This window comes from Drosophila novamexicana, unplaced genomic scaffold (genome assembly GCF_003285875.2).
Source record: "Drosophila novamexicana strain 15010-1031.04,08,12 unplaced genomic scaffold, DnovRS2.1 tig00001583-arrow-arrow-pilon, whole genome shotgun sequence".
In the NCBI taxonomy this organism is placed as follows: domain Eukaryota; kingdom Metazoa; phylum Arthropoda; class Insecta; order Diptera; family Drosophilidae; genus Drosophila; species Drosophila novamexicana.
In genome coordinates, this window is record NW_020824868.1 from 124,185 (window position 1) to 150,043 (window position 25,859).

A 25,859-nucleotide genomic window follows, 5' to 3' on the forward strand; every position below is an offset into this window, starting at 1 on the left:
AAATGGCGTATAAATGGTGCACAAATGACTTAAAAAGTGAACAAACGCAGTTTAAACTAGCTTTAAAGAAGGCCTTAAAAAGATTTGAAAGTGCTTTAAAAGAAGATGGGTGTAATATGAATTTAAAAATAAAATAAGTTCAAATGAGTTCTGCAAGGGCTTAAAAGATGTTCAAAAGGGGCACAAAATGGTTCACAATGTGGGGCCAAAAGGAGTACAAAAGGTATGGACTTTTTTTAAATTTAAAATATAGTATTAGATTCAAGTAGAAAACGACGACTTGCAATTGTTGAAACTACCCACGTGATTTGTCAACACGACATGAAACAGGCGCCGCAGGCACAACACAAATTGACAGAGTTATTACATTTATGTGTGTACTTCGCACGTGTGTTTGTGTGTGTGTGTGAAAACCGCAATTGAAATGCAAAATATTGTGCATATTTAAAAGTCAAAATGCAATCATTGAAAAAAGGTGCGGCCAGGTCAGTGTACAAATCTCCTAGGGACGTGGCTTGCCAATCCGGTCAGCGGAGGAGGGGGCGGAGGGGCATCTATCAGCGGGCAGTTTACCTTTAATTTCGACAACATTATATAATTGTTAAATTCCAAATAACAATAAGCCAAATGGATGACTCAAACAAGGCAAACAGCAGCAGCAGCGGCCCGGCTGGGGTGCAGTTTGTGGTCGTGGATGCGGCTGCGGCTGGGCGGGAAATAGGGTGGTAGGGGGTCGTGCAGGGGGCGCCTATAAAGGGTAACTGGCCAACTGGGGAGCTGGCCAAATGCAATTTATAGTGCGTGTAAATGAACTGCTGACCAAAAAACCAAACTGAACACAGGTCTATTGGGGAAATTGCCCATGCAAGTGTAACTATCCCGAGTATGTGTATGTGCGTGTGTGTGTGTATATGTGTGCGTGTTTGAAATTTATTGATTTCCATATATTTATATGTGTAAAATGCCATAAATTACAATTATTTAACAGGGCCGTACGGATGGCAACGTAGCAACGGTCGGGGTCGTAAAGTCAATGCCTGACGTGGCCCAAAAGCTGCAGGCGCAGGATTTGGGCCCAGTTGGGTCAGTAGTGCAGTTGTTGTTGTTGTTGTTGTATCTGTTTGTTATTGTTGTTGTTGTTGCTGTTGCATCTTTGTGTGTGTGTGTCGGCTTGTTGCTGTTGCATAATTTGTTAGCCAAATTGCAACTCAACAAGCTAGCAACAATGAGCCCGAAAACTCAGCAACAGACACAGACTCGGACACAGGTGCACAGAACACACACGCACACACACATACACGCATACGCAGACACACACACATGTACCTATATACACATGCACATATGTAAAAGCATTGGCTGCGTTTGTGCCACACCAGGCTCATTAAATATGCAAAATTTGCCAGCTTCAGCTGAAGAAACAATCATCTGAGCTGCCCCAAAAAACTAGTGACTGCCCGTGTAAGAAAACTGTGATATGTGCTAGCAGGATGATATTTTAGGGACCAAGTTGAACTACAACTATTTTGAGAATTTTTCTAAGTAACTTTGATGTTCAGTACGTAATATGTGATGTATACATATTAAAGATCTTAATAATTTAATATTTTCGTCTTAAATTGGGCAAATTAATAATAATGTTGATTATATATTATAAAATTCAAGTTAATAAATATATATATAAAAATACTTTTCAAAATGCAAATATTAAATTAATAAATAATCATACTTTCTTGCAAAGTTGAAACCCTTGGAATAGCATATCAATAAAAATGGAATAATATAACATAAAACATAATATATAACGCGGCTAATGATCAAAATCCCTACTAATGCAAGCTCTAAAATAAATTTATAAATAATATATTCATTGCAAAATATTCCTTAACGATAAATGAATACTTAACATTTGTATATCTTAAATAGACTCGCACATTGAACCTATGCTCATCTCTAACAGACTTTACTTAATAGCAACCTACTGCACCACGCCTACTGCCCACCGGCTCACCGCCCATCAATGGCAGCTAGCTCAATCGCTTGGCGATTTGTTAGCTTTGCAGTTTTGCGCTATTATAGCCAGGCTTATTAACTGTGCTCTACGGTCTCCAAATGCCATGCAAATAGGCAAATTTGCAATCAAAAGAACGATTTTCATATTTAAGATCTCAAGTTGTGTACACGCACACACACACGCTTAGGCATACAAGCACACACACATACACACACACGCACACACAGAAACAACCACAGGCAGGCATGCACTTAATTTGGCAATTGTCTTAAGGACTACAAGACAAGGGGGTGGACACAAGCAGCACAGAAGTTGGGCGTATCTATCTATATATATATATATATATATATATATATTTATATATATAATTGTATATATCTTATAGTAGTGTGTGTGTGTGTGTCTCGGCCAGTCTTGGTCATTAATATTAATTTCGTCTTTAATTTATTGTAATTTACGTGCATTTGATAAATCGCATTATTATTATAAGCGGCTGGCTGTCGACTGAGCGTCCATCGGGCTTGTGTGTGGGTGTGTGTGTGTGTATGTGTGTGTAGGGGAAAGAGGGAGGGACTTTGTAAGGGGCCTGTGTGTTGTGAGAAATATGTTTTCTGGCAATGACAGTACTATAGATATCGGAAATTTACCTCTTGCTCTTCAAAGCGTCCTCAAAGCCAATTAATTAACACGTATTTGGGCTGCAATTTGAATGGTATAAAAAATTGATTAGAATTCATTAAAGTTGATTCAATTGTTTAAACACTTAAATACTTGTATTAACTAAGGCTCTTAATATGCATTTAAATTCCATTTGCAACAGAAACCAATCAAAGGCAGTTTTTTATTGTCAAACGGCTAGCGCTAATTACACTTATCGCTGGAAAATTATGTCCATTAATTGGCACATTTAAAAAAAGATATGTTAAAAAATCAAATGAAATGCAATTGCACAAACTTAATTGATGAACAGATAGACTTTCTTTTATGCTGTTCCTCATATATTTAAATAACTCAAACGTGCAAGGTAGAATCTTATTTAACTAACATTTCTTAGTGCATTTTATCGCTGGACACTTATGAAATACTCAAGTGCGAGCAAAACAAATTGTTGAGCAAAAGACAACAGAAGCTTTAAATAAAGATATATATGTATATATATATACATATTTTTATATAGATATACATTTGTATTTATATAATGTATGTATACATATTTGAATAATGATGTACAAGTGTGCATATTGAATGGCAAACAAAGTTTGTTGTTTGCTCGACAGAGCAGCGCTTAAGGCGCTTTTGAAAAAGTTAAAAAATCTCATTAAATACAAGAGCTGCCGCACAAATACAACAACAACAACAACAACAACAACAACAACAACAACAACAACAACAATAGCAATTGCAATATACTAAATATTTATGCCATGTTGTAAAGTTCTTTTGTTGTATCGCATTTGGCTTTCATATAAAAATTGTGTAAAATAATAAAAATAATTTCGCTCATGCACACGCACACACAGACAGGCACACACACACGCACGCATATTGTCGCCAGACGCCATTTTCTTTTGTTGCTATTCTTGTTTCCGCTGCTGTTGCGTGTAATGGACGTCGTTATGTGCATTGGCATTGGCTTTGGACAACGCATCGATGGCACTGAGAGAGAGCGAGCGCCTCGTTGGTTGACGTGGATTGGCGAGACAAGCGGAAAATGAGCTGCGCTCCTTTGCATTACTTTGGCTTGAATGACTTTTGCAATGGGTCCCCAGCCAACCGCCAGCCGCCAATCCGACCATTCGCCACGTTTATAAACGGCATAAATATAATTAAATTGTTATAAAAATGCATTCGACAATGCAGCAGCAGTAGCAGCAGCAACAACAATAAGAACGATTGAATAAGGGGCTGCCTGCTTGTCCATTGAGCATTCAAAGTTTATGGTCCGCACTTCACGTACTGCTCCTTCTGGCGTATGCGAATGCGAATACGAGCACTCGAAGTGCACTTGAAATGCACTTCTGTGCATTCGTTTGTGGCGCTGGGCAGGCTACAAATAAGTTATCTCAGCCCGAAAGGGCTTTGCCACTGACAGCCCTTCGATGCGCGCCTTTCTAGGCGATTCTCATGCGCGCACGAGCTGTTATTTTTTGTATATTCCATTAAGAGTCTTTTCAGCTGTAAGGTGCTAAGTTAAAATGCAATAACTGAAGTATAAATCTCAATGATTTCATAATGCATACAAATACGTCAACAGTTTAAATGTAAGCAATATTAACAAACAGCGAAATATTAACAAGAATTTGAATTCATAGGCAAGTTGTCAATTAGGCAATATATAAGAGACTTATCAATAATATGGATTATCTTATCCATTGAAAACCAACTCAAATATCTGGATATTTCCAATTTACGTAGTTTAACAGCTTCAAAGCAATCACTTTTTATATTTCTTCAACAACGCTTGCTTAAACGCTTAACAAATAGGTCATTTTGTTATCGATACGTTTTATGACCCTTTCTCTGCAGTTCTCAAAGCCAAAGCCAACACCCACACGATGAGTGGACAGCTGAACAGCTCTTATCGGTATTTTACATGGTCGCGCCTCATTTGCGGCTCGTTTGTGCTTAAAAGCTAACAGATAACGCTGAGTCCATTTACGAATTCAACTCGCATTGAGGGGCCACCCACGACTAGGTTAGCGCTTTTAAGAAAATTATTGCAATAATCAAATCAAATATATATATTTGAATATATTTTCTATGGGCATCTTTTGTATCTGTAAGATATCGCATGCCATCATTATTAATAGAGTTCATTAGCTGCAGACAATGAGCCGAGTGGACAGATCGAGTGAAGTGGAGCCCCCGCATGCCCGAAACCAGTTCTCGCGCAACTCTCGCGCTCTTTCCCTGAATTCCAGACTGTGTTAGTTATGGTTTCTGTTGAAAAACGCTTTGTTTATAAATGCGTTTATCATTCGGCTCAAGCAATTTTTTTTCTCATCTCTTTTTTTCTTCTTCTTCTTCGTTTTCCATAATGAGAACTAATGAACGCATTGGCCTTTCGATTATCATTAACATCATCATCACCATCACCATCAACATCATCTTCATTATCGCACGATGTGCTGCCGGTTTTTAAATTTTGGGCATTGTCAAAAGTATTTTTATTTGGCTGCTTTTATTGTTTACACAACAGCAATAAAAAATAAAAAAAAAATATAAAAATAACAATAATATTCAACGAATACAAAAAGAGGGCAACCCACACACATGGAAGGAGACCAAGTCGATTGGAACTGATCGCATCAAACTTGATGCAGGGCGGGGAACGCAGTCGAAAGTTGATCGTAAAAAATCAGTTCGAGATCTTTTTAAATAATCCCCGATAATGCAAACGCTTAAAAGATTTGTATATCTTTAGGTCTCCAAGCTAATCATGCCTGAGAGCAACGGGCCTTATATGTCGTCATGTCTATAGCGGAAATAATTGATTGGTCGTTTTAAAGGTAGTTAATCATAGAATGCATATGTCTGATTTTCATTAAGATATACATGTGTGAATTTATATTCAAGCTAAGATAATTGAAATGAAAAGTCGATTAAGCTCCCGATATAAAACATGGAGTGAACAAATTTAGAATAGATACTTTGGCCATTCTTAAAAGAAAAATAATTAAAGTTGCAACCATTTAAATTAATCGACAACAATGGATTGTTATCGAAAAGGCTCTACTATTATCAAATATAGAGTTGAGCTAAGTTTTAAAATAGTCTTTTTTGCAATAGATAGAAAATGTATATACATATATATCTGTGAGACCCTATAATACCCTCCTTAAAGTCACCTCACAGGCGGACATCCCTCTTGAGCGGACATTATATAGCAAACCATTCTGTTTTAGTTCCTACTTATTTCCTCTCAATAAGGCGCACAGTTCTCTTGAGTAAGCGAGTTACGACCGTTCAACCGAGTCATCACTGTATATTGATTATGGATCGATAAGAAAAGCTTGAACCGATTTGTTGTGCATTATTTACTGCATAAAATTCTAGCTATGCATAAGCTCAAAACTGAGCCCTAAACAAAAAATCATAATTTCCTTTAAACGACGCGATGTGGCCGAGTGAGGGCGGGCGCGAGTGAGAGAGGCTGAGAGGGCGCAAGAAACAACAACAAAAGTCATAAACTAAACACGTAAATGCCAAAAAGTTGCATAAAATTAACAAAGTTTTGTTTGCTTTGCCTGTTTCCTGCTGCCAAAAAAAAAAGCTACCAAAATGTCAACAAAAAACAACTAAAAATATAAAATATAAAATATATATATGTACAAATATGTATATATATATATATATATATATATATATATATATATATATATATATAGAATTATGTCAGCAGTGCCGGCAACAGCAACAACAACAATAACAACAAAAAGGATGTGTTGCCTTGCGCCAGGCGTGTAAATTATTTATGTGCCAACTGTCCTTCTTATATGCCCCCCTTACCCCACCCCACTCCACCCACTACACCCCATCCACCCACTCAGCCACCTATCAACGCCTGGCCAGGCCACCCACGCTGCCAACTACTCACATAATCCCAATGTGGCACGCATGGGTACTGCTTCGCGTCCTGTGCCGCCGCCAGTTTATAAATAAAAATCATTATTACAGCGCTCCTCCTGCTAATGCTGGGGGCTGGGATTGGGGCTGGGTTTGGAACTGGGCCTTGGCTGGGGCTCCGGATTTTTCAGTTGGCGACGTTGGAGTTTTCGTTTGAAATTAGCACGCATTGTCCTTAATTGTTGGGGCGTTTGGGTTTTCATTTGGGGCTTGGGCTAAACTTTACGTTTGCTGTTGTTGTTGCTGTTGTTCTTGTTGTTGTGGCAGCTTTATAGGCAGGGTTGCGCGGCTTTGACTTGGTGTGTGGCAAGCCAATGAGTCGTTTGGTTGGTTGGCTGCGTGTTTATTTATTTGACTTGTGCATGTCGCTTTTGGGTGTTAACTTTAATAATTAACGGCATTAATTGCCGCATATGTCACATGTTTGCTTTCGCTTTTCCCCGCCAGCTGCAGGCTACACTTCACCTCCCCCCCTCACATCGTCGAGCCTGCATGCCCATGCAATTTGTAGAATTTTTACCCAGCTTTTTAATTTCATTTCTTTGTATTATTTAAACGCTTATGTCATGTCATAAAAGCAGCCAAGAGATCCACCACAAAACAATACTCCGCCCCGCGTCTCCGACTCCCCTCTCCAACCACCCTGCTGACCACATAACACCCACAACATTTTGACCGGCTTATTATGTTACCGCTGACTGCATTATTCATAAACGGTTAATTTTTATTATGCACGAGCCTTCGGGTCTTGAATTTCGGTTTTCGACTCGTGGCTTTTAATTGTACGCCAGCAAAGCGCATTTCAACTTTTCTGTTTTTAGGCTAGTTTTTTTTTTCGAAAATTAAAAACATGTATGTGGCCTAGAAGTTATTTATAGCTATACATGCTACGCGTATAATTAAGGGGGACATATGCTTTATTGAGCTAATGCTATACTATTGAAAAGATTCAAGGTTTTTTTAATGGCGTCGTATGAATGACCGCGTCGATCTCAGAGACTACAAGAGCTGGAGATTTTCGAACATATATCGGAGTTAAAACAAACGATAAGAATCGATGCCGGTCATGTTATCGATAAAAATCGATATCAAACTCCTATTTTCTGAGCATATTATAAACGCTCAGACACCAAGCTTGGCATGGAAAGTGCATAAAGATTAAAAATATGTCACATATGTTTGGTCATCTCCCAACTTTTTACAACACAAAGCTTATTTATTATTAGGAGTAGAGCCATGCGATTTGGTATATGCACACTTAACTATGCTATATTTAAGCATACAAATCGGACTATTAAAAGCGGAGTTAATCGAGAATGCATTTGGATAAAGGTTAGAAGAAGCGCAGCTTCTGTGTTTTCCTGCATGTATGCCTAGATGGAAGCTGGAATGTTTAACGGCAGCATGGCGCTACTGGCTACTGGGTATCTTCTAGTCGGGCACTCTCGACTGTTTATGGTCAATTCTATTAGTTGCACAATTTGTATTCACAAATTTTAAAAATTCAAGTGACTTAATTAAGTATTCATTTTAATTGCATTGCAATAACCAAACTCAGCTAAACTTACTAAGTGGAACTAGTTCATGAGATGAACAAAGAGATAACATTTAGCGTAGCTGAAAGCGTTTCGGATGTGGTAAAATGTGACGCTCAATTAAAGCAGCGTTTTGGCCATTAATGCCAGGCACTTAACAGCCCCCTGACGATTATGAGTCCGACAATGAGGATTAAGGATGAGCCTTGTGTGTGGCATATGATTTTCAATTTATGCCACAAATCCAGGGCCCAGACAGACGCCGCCAAAGTTTTTTTTTTTGTTTGCGTTTCTCTTTTTTGTCACAATCTGGCGGCGGCTCAACGCCTACGTCGATACAATTTGAGTTGGGTCGGGATGCAGTACGGGGCGTGGCATGCCGTGCCATGGTGCTGCGAGTGGCATCAAATCGAGTCCAAGTGGCAATGGGGTCGTCAACAGCAGCAGCAGCGGCAGTGGCAGCTTTGTCGTAGTCCTCCTTCAGTTTTGGCGGCCGTTGAGCGCCATTAGGCGGCCTGTGCAGACATTAAAAACAGCTGCCACTGTCGATGTTGTCGTTGCTCGTGTTGTTGTTATTTTTGTTGCTGTTGTGGCATTTTTGGAGCGGCGCACAAAAATTGCCTGTTTATATTCGCAGCGACAGCAAATTTTATTATTATTTTTGTTCTTGACAACGACAACAGCTACCAGGAGAAGGAGAACGAGGAGCAGCAGCAGCAACAGCAGCAGGAGCAGGAGAAGGAGCCGAAGTTGTAAGGTGCCTGTTTTGAGTTGATTTTCTTACAACTTTTTTTTATACACTTGCAAAGCGTATTATAATTTGATCAGGAAGAAGACTTATGTATTTAAACATACATACTCAAGTATATATACATACTTATATACACATATATACATTCTTAAACAGTCCATATACCATATTATTTTTAAACCATTTAAATGTAGCATTCAAAAAAAGCAACATTGCGTGATTAAGATTGAACAAATATTGCATTGAATCGAACTAGTTCGCGTCCGCTGTTCCAACTAGTGCCTTGAACCAAACTGGTTATCAAAAAATGTCTCAAAAACGAAAAATTCTATAAGGAAGATGCAGCACCGTAGCATTTGCATTGCATTGGTCCTATGCTTTTGCATTTAACTAACCATATTTGATAGATGCCAATCTTGGGTATGGATCAAATTTAGCCCGCCTCTTGTATATGAAAATATCTACGACTTGCAATATTTTCAGTACAACGGGCAGTAGTAAATTCAAATATAAGTTTATTAATTTACATTTGAAATAGATATGACTAAACAATGCTTTAACCAGAAACTGGTGGCATGGATGTGAAAGCCAGCTACTTGAAACGAAACTAAATTCAAATTAAATATAGGATAAATCCAGAATTGAACCGGAAAGTGGTTGCATGGAAGTGTATAACCAGCTACGCGAACCGAACTTAAGACTAATAATTGGTTTGAACTGTAAACGGAACCACCTGAAACCATCCTGGTATATCTCTTTATGTCTCTATCTCTCCTATGTGTGCAAGGGTATTTAAACTTCGTAACTAGAAACCTTTTATGATTGGTATTTTTTTTTTTTTTTGTATATACATGTATATTTTTTTGCAATATTTGCATTTCTAGCAAAAATTTTGTCTAGCAGCCGTCGCAAATATTGCTGCTGTTGCCGCACAGACACAATTCGTCTTGAAGACGCCACGAGAGGCAAGGATAGGCATTGGGTGTTTCGACAATCTGGCGAGGGGCGAGGGGCCTGTGGCACCTTAGGCGCAGGCGCATGCCGCTTAGACGTCGCGCAACCAATTAAAGAATAATTCATTTCAATTGAAGTCAATCAAAAGAAATTATTTCACGCTTAATCAATTAAGAGTCAGCCACAAAGAATGCTACGCACAAAGAAGGAAAATATGCTGTAGAGATTTTTTTGAAAGTGGAGCAACAGAAAGAGAGACAAGTTGCCGAACCAGAACATGGGTTAATCAAAGGCGAGCAGATTGAAGAGCCATCAAACATATACAAAGGAGACACAGACCCACATGGAGGGGAGAGCAAATTTGTTGTTGTTTTTGAAGCACTTGGTAGACGATCGTGATCATTATGATATATGGGCAACATATCTGAGACACTTGAGCTTTGCTTTTGGAACCCAAACAAATTGATTTGACTGTGGTGTTGAAATGCCGGCAAGTGGCACTTGTGGAAAGCCAGACTTTATGAATATGTGCTCCATATAAATATATGCTACTTAGTGGCCGGATTGTCTGTTAAATTTATATACAAATATAATATTGATGTACCGTGGAGCAATAGAGAATAGAAGGCAATCCGACGAGGCGTGCACTTATAAAGAGGGGCATCCGATGCTAACTAGATGTTAATGCATGAAAGAAAACTGGGCAGATTATATTTATATAAATGCATTAAGGTTTGCCTAAACAAAAGCACGTAAACAGATAGCTTTGATTTGATTAAAGAATATATATATAGTAATAGAGCACACAAAAATAAATTAATTATTTAAATTAAATTATTATATTATGCATGAAATATGAGCCTTAATCAAAAAACCCCTAACAAAAAAATATATATAAATGACCAATAAATAAAAAAAAAAACATATTATAGTTTTCAATGCAGAAATCGTAATTAGTAAATTTATGCATTTAATTTAATAAATATATTGAAATATAATGTTAGGCAACTTAGTTGGTTAGTTCTACTTGGAAGTGCCCGACTATGGCGATACCCTGAACCTTCTTCTAGAAACACCTTTCGCTATAATATGGAAGATACCTAATCTGTATAAACTATTCGAGAAGCTGTCGAATTTGGTGCATTATCGGAAACAAACTTGTGCTGCGCGGGCACTAGGAGGATCTGTTTTCAAGTCTTTTGATCTTAAAGGTAGTGAGATCGACGCATTCAATCAGACAGACGTGCATGGCTGGATCGACTCGGCTATTGGTGCTGATCAAGAATATATATACTTTATGGGGCCGAATATGCTTCCTACTGCCTGTTACATACATTTGCACAAATACAATATACCCCTTTTTACCCATTTTCAATGGGTTCGGGGTATAAAAATTGAAATTAGCTGCAATAGATGTGAATTACAATTTAATAGTGCAGCTTGTGCCTGACAGCGGGCGACACACACACACACACACATACACACACACAACAAAGTGTGTGTTGTTTTTTATGCTGGAGAGGCAAACGCCTTGTCAAAAACATTTGCGCGTTTATGCACTGGGCCCACCCAGAAATTGTTTGGTGCAGCGAACTGTGGAAACGAACTGGACACGATCAGCGGCATTGGGGAACGTTGGCGAACGAAACGAAACGAAGCGAAACGAAATGGAATGAAACGAAATGTCAACAGTCAAAGCCAAAGCCAAAGCGTCGCATTAATTTGTCATTTTGCGCATATGGCGGCGACGGCAAATGGGGCGAAATGATGCTACGAAGGGGTGGGGAGGAGGTAGGCACAATGGCAACATCAAGTGGCAGCCACACACAACACACGCAACACCCACAACGCACACACCCACACTTAACACACTGTGAAAACTTTTGTTTTTGCTTACGCGCTGTAAAAAGTTGCAGCTTTTTCTATTAAAATACATTTTTTGCTGGTTTTTATTTGTTTTCCTTTTTTTGGGCGTGTTTTTGCTGTTGTTTGCAGCCGCTGCCTTTTTGGCTTCTATTTCCGCTGCCACACACACACGCACACACCCAATTTGACTTTGAAAAGTGCTATAAAAAAAAGAAGGAGGAAAGATAAAGAAATGCAGGCAAGAGGCAATGCAAAAACTGTCACAAAACTTTTATGGAAACGCACGCAAATGGAAGGATACCAAGGGGGCAGGGGCGGTGAGGAGTTTAGAGGCGTCTGCCGAGGCTAGTGGGGCTGTCAGGCAAACATTGGTGGCCATGTCGCACACACACAAACACACACACACACACACCCATACACACGCGTGCTCTACTGCGGTGGCAGACACTTCATTTGCTTGCTCATTAAAAGTTGCGACACATACAAATGCAGCAGGAACGAAGTCAACACGTTTGCCTGCATGTCAAGTGGCAGTCAGTTGCCAACAGCACCCCGGCACCACCCTGGCACCACCCTGGCAGTACACTGGCAGCACCTCGGCACAATGAATGTCAAGAACGAGTGAAAATTTGCGCTTAAATGCAGCACAAAACTACGACGAGGCCAGCGACCCGACCCGACACCTCACTCTCCCTCTCTCTCTTTGTCTCTCTCTCTCTCATTCACTCTCCCTCTTTATCTCTAACACTCTTCACGCAGACTTGCTGAAAATGCACGAAAAATTTGTCACATTTTGAGACAGCAATGTGAAGGGCAGGCTCCTACCCACATTTCCTGCACCCTGTCTTGGTCATTATTATAATTTTTCATGTCTTGACTTCACATAGCAACAGCAATCAGCACACACACACAGATGCACACACACACATGAGTTGAGGCTTAGCGGCTTACTGGAGCGTGTTCGGGCCTGGAGTACAGCAACGCAGCAACACAGGTGTGCACAGACACAGACACACAGCCACACATGCTTTCACTTAAAACACACACGTGTACACACACATGCCCACAGCGAACTGTCAAATGTACAAATGACTACAAGTCGTCCCAGTCGAAATCGGATTGTGACTCGAAATCCGGAGTTTTGCTTGGCTGGCCACCATCGTCACTTAGGTATTTATAAAGCAGACAACAGTCTGCTCCAGCGTTATGCAAGTGTTATAAATGTGATCAGACATGCACATGAATATATATATTTATACATACAGCTCTCACGTATATGGCAGAAAATAAGTCTATTCAATTTTAAGCTGGGGTTGGAATTCTGGTATTTGATTGTTATTATAAACATTATCGTTTTTATTATTAACAATAATTTTAGTTTTGTTATTTATGCATATTATCATTATCATTGTTAATACAAAAGTTATTTTTGATATATTAGTATTAGTATTATGGGAAAGAAAATAAATATAGATATTAATATTTTTATTATTTATATTATTCTTATTATTATCATTATCATAATTAATATAACTATTCTTTTTTATTTTTTTTATTATTATTATTTTTATTTATTTTAGTTATTATTATTATTATTAATATTTGTGTTATTAATTTTATTGCTATTAATATTATTTTTGTTGTTATTACTATCATAATAATTATGATTATTATTATTGACATAACCATATTATTTTTATTTTTTTAATTTTATATAAAGGTATGTATAAAAAAGTGTAAAAATAGAGCTAGCAGCCTTTGGCTGTTGCTTATGCCTAATAATATCTTGAATAAACTCAGCCGTAAAATAAGGAAAAGTATTTTGATTCATAATTGTTAGGGTTTCGCCAACTGTTGATAGATACTTATTAGTTATAATTGAGTCGCATTAAGACCGTCATTTGGGTGTTCTTTTGTCTGATAGAAAAATACGCCCGCTGGCAGCATTTGTGACCTTTTCAGTTGACTAATCAAATTGCATTAAGCATTTAATTTCTCGCAATTTGAGCCCCTTCTCTGCCCCTTTCTAGCTCACACTCTTCACGCTTGTTGCCCGTCTGAATGTCGCCAACGCTGACCCTATAAAGAAGAGCACACGGCCCATCCCTATGGAGGCAACCCAGCTGCGTTGCATTAGCTAAGCAACCCTGGCGGGTAGCTTGGAGGCGCGTATCTTAATGCTGTCGGTCGTCGTCAGCTCTGGAGGAGCAGAGCTCCAGAGCTCCACAGCTCCGCGACATTTTGCTAATTAAGCTGTGCGGATCACGTTAAAATTGTGGCAGGCACCACACAGCAATTCACCGCACCACACCGCACCGCACCGCCGCCAGCTATTAGCATTTTTATGTTAGTTGAGAAAAGGCACTTGAGGTTTATCTGGGCAGAGTTTATGTCTGGCAGCGGTCACTACTTAGTCTGATTATTGTTATTATGGCGTCGCAGTTTTCATAAATTCCCAGCAAGTTATTTTCCCATAAATTCAGCGGCCAGACACAGTTCAGCTTAGTGCTGGACAGGACAGCGCTGGACAGGACAGGACAAGCCAGAGGACATGCCGACAGCTCCACAGGTAGACAACAACGACGACAACGACAGACAGACAGACAGACAGAGGAAAGGCAGAGCGACAGGCAGCTAGCAAGACGCTCAGAGCGAAGTGCGGGCGGCGGCAGGGGGAGCTGAGCCCGGTCGTCCTGTCAAGACGCAGACGACGCAGCAAGCGGCAAGCGGCAGGCCGCAACCATAAAATATTGTCTATGGGCAAAAATCTGTGGGGGCCAGGACGCAGAGCGACGGCGACGGCGACGGCGACGAATGCACATCATGAAGCAAGCACCTGTGCCAGACGCTTTGTCCTTTGGGATGCAATTTAAATTGGCATTCCACATGACGGCCAAACGAATGCGAGTTCGAGCATTCATATGCTAGGACACTCGCTGCATTCAGCTTAAACGAACCGAACGGAACCGAATCACTTGTGCGCAGTCTAAACGAACCGCCTGCATAAACCAGCTAGCCCTTAGCAGCTGCCCTGCCATTTGCCTATACCCTGTACTCACTGAGAAGGTTGTGCAAATGTCATGGGATTAAGCTGTAAATTAAAAAGTTATAACAACTTTTAATTAGGATGGCAACCTGAGTTGATATTTCGTTTTTCACGCACTTTCATGCAAATCACTTGAGGCACAGCTTAAATTTTGAATTTTATATTCCTATTAGTGCCAAATCATCGATAACTTGCAGAGTTTCCGTTAAATCGATAAGAATCGATATCGAAATTGTGTGATTTTGAGCATGTCTCGAAGCTTATCAAAGCTAGAGTCAACAAATTTGGTATGTAGACTCACGTATAGTCTCCACATGTTTCATTTATTGAATGCCTCTCCTCGTTGCCCACAAAATTGGAAACAAATCTTAACAGGTGTAGTCTTGGGTTTTGGTAATTACGCACATTTGTGGGCCATATTTGTGCACTGTAAGTTCCATAAAGATCGGAAGCTAGAAAGTTTTTAATAGCTAACTCCGCGCGGGGTCTGTCTAGCTCGTAGGCGAACACTCCCGACTAGCGCACTGCAGTCTAAAGGGTGACTCCTAGTTGTGCTCGCTCGTCTAGAGAATACATGTTTCTTGGTCGTAAGCATTGTAAGCATTCCTGATTATTATGAAATGTGACTGTTCTGGCTGTTGTCATTATGACTTTTTGTGTTTTTACTTTTTATTTTTTTGTTGCAGACACCATCAGCGATCTTTTCAGGTTGAAGTGACTTCTCTTTCGCATTCGCATTCGGTCCGAATTGCATTTGTTATCTTGTCGCGCCCCATTGTCGTCATCGCTGCAATACGCGCTCGCATAGTTCTCAGCCACTGGGCAGCCGTTAACGCTTAGGTAAACAAGCAGCAACAACTATCAGGAACAGAACAAGAACTGCAACAACTACAACAACGCCAACAATTTAGTGGCGGTTCCCCTGTCTGCTGCATGTTTTGTGCCCCGCTTCAACGGTTGGCTTTGCCGCTGCCATTGCCATTGCCAATGCCATTGCCATAGCTGCTGCTGTGGCCATCATCATTACAGGCATTGCCCCTTTGGCATTGCCAATGCCAAAGTCTGTCCAGTTCGCAGTTCTCGGTTTCTTGGGTTCTCGGCTTCTCAATTCTAAATTCTTATCTTGTTCATGTTGCAACACGAATGCGACGCGTCTGTGCGCCGCGCCTGCAGGCAGTTATCAATTGGATATCATCGCGAAAGTTGCTGCCCTGATCGGCTATGATAGCGTTAAGCGGAGCGTAAGTTATAAAGCTAAATAGGTGCGACAGCTAATAAATAGTCAGCGCCCCACGGTCCACGCCCTTTCCTGTTCATATGCTTGCAAAGGTATTTATGATTTAATTGCTGGCAATGATCTATAAACTAATATTTGTGTTATTATTAGAAAGAATTGAATTACATTGAATTGGATAATTAAAATTAAATTATTTGAGTAATTAATACTTCAGCACTTCATTATTATTATAAAGAATTTAATTCGGAACAATTCCCATTCGATTATTTTCCTTTATCTACTTCTTTTAATTATCGCCAAACGATAAACATGGTCAAATAGCGCAGCCAACTTTAAATCGCTTGCAAGCTGTCTTCCAATATTCTCGCTAATCCTCTTAAGGGTTCGATTTAATTATTAAAGCTTAGTATGCCTTTCAGCATGAACTATCCCACCTCTTTGAAGCTTATTTCAAATGCTTTCGCAACGTTTATCGTTTTAATCATTTCATTTGGCCAATTGAATTGTTGATGCGCTTCGTGCTTCGTGGCGCACTCTTCTAAACATAACTCAGACGTAATCAGGGTCATGCGGCTTGGTCTGCTATTTTGTCAGAGACTTAATCGCTTTGGGCTCTAATCTTTGTGGCCATCTGATGGTGGTTGGCTCTTATCTAAAACTGAAACCTGGTCCAACACCAAATGCCAATTCCGATTCCCATGTGCAACATAATTTGTACTTTAATCGTGTGGCAGCAAGGATGTGAACAACAAGCCAGAGCACTGGCCATGAAAGGCGCGAGTGTGGATAGCAAGTTGGCAGCAGGCAGCAGGCAGCAGGCAGCACGCAGCAGGCAGTGGGAAGAGGGAAGTGGAAAGTGGGGAGCTGTCAGGCAGCGGAACAGACAATGGCCTCAGCTCTGTTGTGGATTCCACTGTGGTTTTCACTGTTAAGTTCATTTTAATAAATGCCACATTAAAGATGCTATTGTTGTTGTTGTTGTTCTGCTTGTTTTTGTTGTTGTTGCTGTAAATGCTGCAGATCGCTTCCAGAACAAGACGTAGCTGTGCCATCAAATGACATTAGCCTGGCCAACACAGTGTCTGCTATAAAAAACACGTCCTCAATGCAGCTTTTACGGCCGGTTTGCGCTGGCTGCAAGTATGGGCAGGGGGTGGGAGGATGCTGGCCGATTGGGAAACTGGTAACTGGGCGAAGCATCTTATAGATACCTTTAGCCAATTTATACAAAACGCTGATCACTTTATAAGTAAGTATATCATCATTTATACATGCGCGTTTCCCAAGGCACACGGAGCCGAGCAAGGCTCACCAGAGGGACAAGACGTCGCCGACGGAGACTGTAACTGCGACTGTAACTGCGACTGTGACTGTGACTGCGACTGCTGCTACTTGGCCATGTCGTTTTTACCGTTTTCGGCGCATGGGGCATGCCAAAAATGTTGCGAGCGTCTCAGCGTTTTGTTCAGTTTTGTTTGCTGTTTCTTTTGTATATTTTTTATTATTGCTGTTGTTGTTGTTGTTGCGGTTCGTTCTGGTCATTTATATTGCGCTCTGGGTGTGTGTGTGTGTGTGCATGTGTCAAGTGGACTTGTTTAATAATTTATGATGAGGCCAAAAACGTAGATCGTGCGTTGCGCATTGCCAGCCATTAATCATGCCGCCAGTCAGGCCAACGGCAGCGGCAGCCGCAACTCCTGAGAGAAGCGCTGAGGAATCGGCTCGGAGCTCAGCGGTTGCTACTGCTGTAGTAAAAGTTCAATTACCCGCCAAATCAAAATTCAATCTGCTGGCGCAAAAAGAAAGAGAAAAAAATGCAGAAACACACAGACAGCACAAACCGCTGGCCAACATACAGTAGTCCGCGTTTGCTGGCAGCGGAGTCGCGGGCGGAGGCACCACTGCATATTGACTGCAGTCTGCAATGTGGCAAAATCAAAAATTCCAAACGCATACGACAGACAACCATGACGACGACGACGACGATGAGGAGGTGGGTGGAGGAGAAAAAGACGCAGCAGCAGAAGCAGCCAAAGCGAGTCATGTCATGGCGGGCGTGTGCTCAGCGCTGCAAGTGGAGGGCGTTGCACGGTGGGCGTGGAGGGCGGTGTGCCCACTTAGCAGCGCCAGAGATCAGATGACAGCAAGAAGACATCGCCGACGTGGCAGGATAACTGGCAGGCACACAAAAACGCGCCCAAAAGCCCAAGAGCTGTCAATCATGAGAAGCTGCACTTCGAATACCCTATATTTAAAGTCTAGTGTTGAAAAAGTCTAATATGTTTTAGCTTTATCGTTAATAAATTCTAGCGTTTAATAGCTCAATTGTTTATAACTCATGTGTTAGTAAACTCTAGTGATTATAAGGTCTGTTTTTAATAAGTGTTTATAAGCTCTAGTGTTAGCAAAACCTTGTCTACATAGACTCCAGGCTAATAAACTCAAGTATTAATAAACTCTAGTGCTCTAGTGTAAGCAAATAACACTGTTTTGCTTAGCCTCTAGCTTTTACAAAGTTGACAACGAATGTGAGCGCTGAATACGAAGAACTTCCACATATTGCAACTGGCCAAAAACGCATTGAAACTCACATAAACTCTGATATAACTTATATATCTCTCTGAATAAACTCTCATAAAACAAAAAATTTAAAGCAGGAGGAAGTAAAACTTCCTTTTTTAACATCTACAATGCAAGTCAATAAAGGATTTATACTTAGGTGACGCTCTGACGCCTTAAATTGAGACCATGATATTCTATAAGGCAGCTGAGAGCTTTGGATGGGCAGGGTATACAAGCGCGAGCATTGAGCCTTGCCTTAAAGGCATGTGTGTCTCTCGTGTGTGTGTGTGTGTGTGTTGGCCACGTAGTAGGTGCAAGCATAAGCGCTACTAATCTGCTACTCAGTGGCGTATCAAGCTAAGCAGCATGCCAGCGAACAAACAAACAAACAGACAAACAAACAAACAAATAGACAGACAAGAATGGAGAAAGAGCGAAAGAGATAGAGAGAGAGAGAGAGAGAGAGAGAGAGAGACAGAAGGAGACTGGCAAATGCAGGCAGCTGCCGCTACTGCTGCTGTTGCTGCTGCTGTGCTTCATTGTGTGTGAGTGATCAGACAGTCACAGATTACGTATACGCCGCGTTGTGTGCTTAACTTTTTGACTTTGACTGTGGCTGCCACGGCAACAACAACAACAACGGACATAAGAACAACAACAACATCGAGTCTACCTCTGGCTGCCGCTGCTTAAAAAGTCCGCTCAGGTCTCACAGATGCCGCAGTCGCAGCCTTCATTTGTTATTCAAAAGTTTTTGGCTGCCTTTCAGTTGCTTTTTTTTTTTGATTTGGTTTGTTTTCGGTTTTTTTCCTCACGTACGCAGCTTGGCTTGTTTGCTGAGAGACAGAGAGAGTCTTAGCCAGACACGACATTTGTCCAACAGCCAGTTGGGCAGCTTTAGTCTTGCCCCGCTGGCTCATAATGAGTTGCAAGTGCGTCCAGCGCAAAGAGTGGACTTTAATGGCCACAAGATTTGATAGCGGAGATGACTTCAAAAATGTAATAAGAATAACACAAAAACAACAAAAGGAATTTCAAAAAGAATTTACAGTTAACAGAGAAAAATTCACGATTTACAAAACAGGCAAAACTATTTAACTGCTGCTTGCCGAATTTTAAATAACCTTTATATATGCCAAGTGCAATGACAAAAATAAATACTTTGCACAAATTGCAAAGCGGGGAAACGCATAAAAAAACTCTGTCGCAATTTACAGTTTAAAGGAAATCGCTGCAAATAAATTTCGTTAGCTGAAATTGAGCTGCCCAATTTAAGGCCACATTCATGTGTACAAGAATTTTTGTGTATGGCACGAATTATGAAATGTTTGTGTACGCTTTCCACTATCAACAAACATTATCAGTGTTTATGTCAAGCTTTTATTTTTTTTACTATGTTTATTTATTTTTTTATAAATACATATCTTTATTTGTGCTGCTATCTGCTCAAAATGCACTTTGTTGATTTAGCAGAGGGCAACAAAAAAAATATGTATAAAAATGAAACCAAAAAATTGCATCAAAATGTTTTGGTCCGGGAAAATTGTGCACGAAATTTATGGCAACATTTTGTGGTATTTATTTTTATATTATTTTTATTTCTGTGTTTTTTCCCCCTCTTCGTGTTGGCTTTTTTTTGCTATTGCTGTTGTCATATAAAAAAATAATGACTAAAGTGATATTTGCTTGGACATTGCCTGCCCGAAACTATCAAATGGCAAAATTTATACAAGCTATGTATAGATTTATTTTTGTACATAAATAAATAAATAAAATTATAACGCTTACAGCTGCTTATTGTATATTCCTGAAAATTGCACATGATAAAATGGCACAGCACTCGCTCAGAAAAATATCTGAAATTATTCATTCTAGCATCCTTTAAATGATTGATTATTATTTACCCAAATCATTGAAGACGAAGGAGCTAAGTGAGTCTTCTTCAAATTCATGAGAATTGCAAGGGAATTCAAAATTGAAAATTATGTATTTATTGCAAGAAATACCAATAACCAGTTTAACTCAGTTTTATCTTCAAGAATAGATCAGAGTTCAGCTAAGTGAGCCTTACTTTAATTCATGAGAATCGCATAGTGGGGCAGCATTGAAAAATATGTTTTTATGCTGCATTTGAGACCTAAGGAATAAGGAATGGAATATATACTAAGGTATACACAGGACAGATGTGTATCCCCAATTGGGACGGGCTGGCCATATTAAAGCTCGAGTGACCAATTGTGGAATGAATATCACTCTCGAAAGGTAGCTCTACAAAATCTGAATTATATTCTGCCTATGCACACGAGGGACAACTTTTGGTAAATATGGCGAACAGCATGCTATGAGCTGTAAATGAGCTTAACGCAGTCTAATTGCACACGAATGCAACATAGTTGCCTATTTTAAACCAATTTTGTGTTCATAATTAAGGAAGTTTCAACTTTACCTGTCCATGCATGCAATATACCAAATCGGAACTGCAACTGTTCTTTGATAATAGGCTTTGCTAATGAACTATATATATATTAACAGTTACACACATTTACACAAGTGCTTTGAAAAAAAATAATTACAATTAAACAGTAAAATAAGTTGAATAAACTCTCGCAACGCTGGCTAAATTTGTGTAAATAAAAATTATGTTAATTATAATTTTTTGGCTTTTATGGGTGTGTTATCGCTGTTGTTGCTGTTGCTGTTGCTGTTGCTGTTGCTGTTTGTGGGCTGCAATTATGCTAATTGTATTTTCAATTATTATATGTTTATTTATTATTATTTCACGAGCCGTCGCTGTCACTGCTGCCAGTCGCGCCTTGTTGTTGTTGATGATTAAAATTATACAACGTTCGTCGATTTATGATAAACGCTGCATGAATTTTAAGATGATTTCATTTCCATCAAAATTAAATTGATTTTCTCATTTTTAAATATTTTTTTTTGTTTTGTTATTTTTGTTGTTGTTATTTTTGTTTGCTCTTCACATGTTTTTTATTTTACTTTACTCGCCAATTTACAGCGCCGGGAGCATATAATTATGCACCCACACATATGCTCACATGCCTGCACACATACATAAATATTCATACAAACGCACGCATTCATTAAATAATTATGTCCATAATTAAAAACGAAGTGGACAGCTGCCTGAACTGGCTCTGCCTCTGAGTCTGGCTCCGACTCAGGCTCTGCGCTGCCTTTTTGTGTATTATCATAATTATATACCCTCATGGATCTCATGGATTCTATGAGATAATCGTATTTAATAGTCTCTGGCTCGCTTTGAGATGTTAAACTGTAAAAGAGCCACAGCGAAATCCTAGAGCTTAAACTTATGTTCGCACAGATCCCCAATGCTATTTTTAATTGGAAGGTTGTGTGTAAGAAAATTAATGCGAAATATGTATGACTATATACTGATTGACTGACCGACTGACTGACTGACTGACTAAATGATTGACTGACTGACTGGCTGACTGACTGACTGATTGACTGACTGTTAGAGCGATCATCTTCGGTTCAACGCACAGTTCAAGCCGTAAAAGCTACAAAGCAGAATTTGTTTTTTTAATTTCACCCGCTATTGTGGAACATGGGTGGAAAACGTTCTAATTAAACTTTTTTGTTTACTATTCAATCAAAATCATGTTAAGCGAGCTTTTGGCAAATGGCGTGAATAACTTAGTGGGCACGCGGGCAGGGCATCTCAGAGTCGACTGACTGCTAACTCATATAGTTCCACTTAGTTGCCAACTGTTTTGTATCGTAATGTTTGCTTTAAAGATATTTTAAAGAACTTTTTGTTTATTTAGCGCCATCTGCGCCTGATAAATGATAACGCTCGCCCGGTCCGGCCCTGTCCGGCCCTATCCGGGCCTATAGGCCCGGCTCGGCCCACTGTGATTATGCAATTGATTAAAAAATGCCTATAGCAGCAGCAGCTGATGGAGCAGCTCATAATAGCGCTGCCCTCCTGCTTTCCCCCCTACCCTCTCCACCACGTCGGACCAAGTCAGTGCATTTTCTGTGCGCCCCTTTTATCATTATCCATATTGCATATCCTTTGGCATGCCTGAATTGATCTGACGCCTTGGCTTGGCATTTGTTTAATTAAACTGATGCGCAGTCCGCGGACCCGATTGGCCGCCCGTCTGCCCGCCCCTGTCCAACTCCGTGTGCAGGGCACGCGCTGCCAAAAATATTTGCGAAAAGCCGTTGGCATTATTTAAAATGCAACGCAATGCGGCGCTCGAAATGCAATCAATGTGAATTAAATTCCCAGCTTGCAGCCAAAGAAATTGCAGCCAGTCGACATCAGTCGAATGGCCCACCACTAACCAGCAGCAGGTGAAATGCTCGCTAGGATGGGCCCGATGTGGCAGAGGTCAGTTGCACGTTTGAGCCGTGGACCATTTACGGGTCGCGGTTCCACCTCGCAGCCACCTCTTTTTTTCTTTTTTTTGTTTTTGATGGGCTATTGGGGTTGCGAGGTGGCCGCAAAAATGTTGCACAAAAACAGCTGGGCAGCTGGGCAGTTGGGCCGGCAATTTAATTGAGCGTGAAATATGCGCCACCATTCCAAAAGCAGCAGCAGTTGTAAGTGCATAACACTCGCAATGCGCTATACAGCACTGTTTTTTTTTTTTTTTTCTCTCATATTAATACCTCAATTGACTCATTTAAGGAATATGTGGCTATGGGCAATCATTATTTAAATCTATAAACAAGTTAAGAACAATTTCTATAAAGACAACAACAAAAACAACAAAAAGTATAATAATAAATATGGATGCTTACATTCTCAAGAAACTTATAAAAATTTCAAATGAAATCAACATCCAAAAACCATCTTATTGATTCATCTGTAAAGCTTATTAAATAAAGATTACCTAAGCTAGTTGGTTTTTTATAGTTTTGTGCTTTAATGTGATTATTATAAAATGTATTAAGCACAAAAATGTTTGAACTTCACTTTATAAGCTTGGTTATAGGGCTCTACAATGAATAACTTCTTTGTTTTTCAACATATCTCCAAGCCAAACTCGGCACTTAAAAGTTTCACTATGCTCCCTACATATATGCAAAATCTGATCAACATCGGATTATTATATCATATAGCTGCCATGGGAACGAACGATCTTGCATGGCAAAGAAATTTTTATCAAACCCATCATCATCTGCAAAAGGGAAATATCTATAGGGATATTAATTCTTCGACGTGCCGATGATATCCTTATTTTCCCGTTTTGATCTAAGAGTAGATGAGTCAGAGTGGAAAGGAATAGAAATGTCTAGCTGTTAACTGTATAGATTAAATATAACCACTTTATTATATTTTCTCACTACTTTCAGATTGGTTTCCTTCTCACCTTTTTCGCTGACGCTCAGCAAACGCAGTGCCTGGGATATTTTTGATGAGTCGTTTGTGTGTGCAACTTGTTTTTTAATAGTTTATGGCAGGCGCAACAGAGAAACATGAAACAACAACAGCAGCAACATTGAAAACAACAACAGAATGTAAATCTCTCATCTTACAGAAGGCGTTGCCCTCGGGTTTAGTGTTACCGTTACACAATCCTTGGCAGCTGGTGCGTGTCTTGGCTAATTGATCGAGCTGCATGCGTTCGCCAAAAATCTCCTTCCCACTCTTCCCCCCTGCACTCAGCGGCCGTGCATACCCCTACGCATTATTTATTCCTTATGTCAGACACAGTTTTTTTTCTCTTTATTTTCTGGGTTGTTTATACATGCATTTAGCTGGCTTGTTGTTGCTGTTGTTGTTACATTTAGCTGCTGAGGGCGCAGGTCATGGTGTTTTGGCTGAGGGCCTATATGGCAGAGGCGGCAACTGCATCCTGTGCCTGCTGTTATTCTTCTTCACTTATTATTATTATCTTTTTTTTTACTGATGCCGCACACATGTTTCCACACACACAGCACACACATTCAGGGCCTGAACCCAGCGACTGCTGCTGCTTCGGTTCAATTACTTGTAATTTTAGCCGCAACAACGGCAACAACAACTACAACAACATTCCCCCTTTTCTCACAGTGAGCGCAAGGAACAGGTAAATAGACAGCTGTCTAGAGATGATAGCGTGTTGGGCTCTGCGGCTGGACGCGGACCTAGTCATTTGAGTACAAATATAAATCTTATAAGTAAATGTATTAAACTATGAAATGCCCTTTATGGAAAGACTTTCGATCATCTTTCAATTAACATGATCAGTTATATATATAAATGCTTTGTAATTTTTTTTTTAAATAAATAAGCTGTTACTGCATTAACATTAGCTTCAACGTAAATATCTGATCCACTAACGCTAACATTTAACACTCTGTTAAGTTTATTACATTTTTATGTAAATTCCTATGTTAGCCGTTTTCCTTAAGTCAATACGCAGCTAACTTTCGAGTTTCAAACAGAAGCCAAACAAAATGGTTTTTGGCTTGAACCAAGTTGCTGCCTTTAGATTTGATTTGTGAACCTGATTTTCAACGTTCACGAGTCAAAGCTCATACATGATTTGCATTGATGTATGTATCTTCAAAGTTTGAGTTAATCAATTCGATTATTAATTTTTAATTTTCAGTAGAAACTGAAAGTATAAAGAGACTCTAATTACTAAAAATCTTTTAACACAATTCAAATGTATATTTTTGCATCTGTACTTGGCAGTAATTGCATAGTTTAGCAATAGCATTGACTGTACATAATGCATATTACATGCCCCACTATTGATAGACTTAGCAGCATTTTGTGCATGCTAATTTAATCTATATGTAATGTAACATTTGTATCGCTTTGAGCTGAAAGTTTAATCAATCTGCAATGATTCTTTCCTCGTGCGCTCTGAGCTGTCAATATCATATGGCTAGCGAGCGCATCTCTAACTATCGAGTCGAGTGTTCAATGCTTATCGCTCGCTGTCTGTCTGTGAGGGTGTGTGTGTGTGTGTGTGTGTGTGCGTGTGTGCATGTGTGCGTGAATTCTCACCATTGCCAAGGGACATGCCGCTGCCTGGGCCGTGTCGTCCTTCTGGCTACGTTACCCCTGCTTTTTTGATATCCTTTAGCTCGGGCTGCCTTTCAACCTCAATACATTACGGCTCGCCTTTTGGAGAAGGCCGCCTCGGTTGTTGTTGTTCCTGTTTTTTATTTTCTTTGTTTTTTTCTCTCTGTTTTATTAACATTTTTCGCTTTAAATGTGATTTCGCTTGAAGCATCATTATTATTATTTTCCTGCTGCTGCTGCTGCTGCTTCTGCTTAT

At 39.9% G+C, this 25,859-nt stretch overlaps 1 protein-coding gene across 1 annotated transcript in view; it reads right to left on the bottom strand.

Moving 5' to 3' along the window:
- Nucleotides 1-25,859, bottom strand: part of LOC115768048 (midnolin homolog) — a 107,618-nt gene that overhangs the window by 47,529 nt on the left and 34,230 nt on the right. Inside the window, exon 2 of the mRNA XM_030712481.1 lies at nt 2,662-2,712. The gene's annotated coding sequence lies outside the window, so the exon portion shown is untranslated. The remainder of the gene's footprint in view (nt 1-2,661; nt 2,713-25,859) is intronic.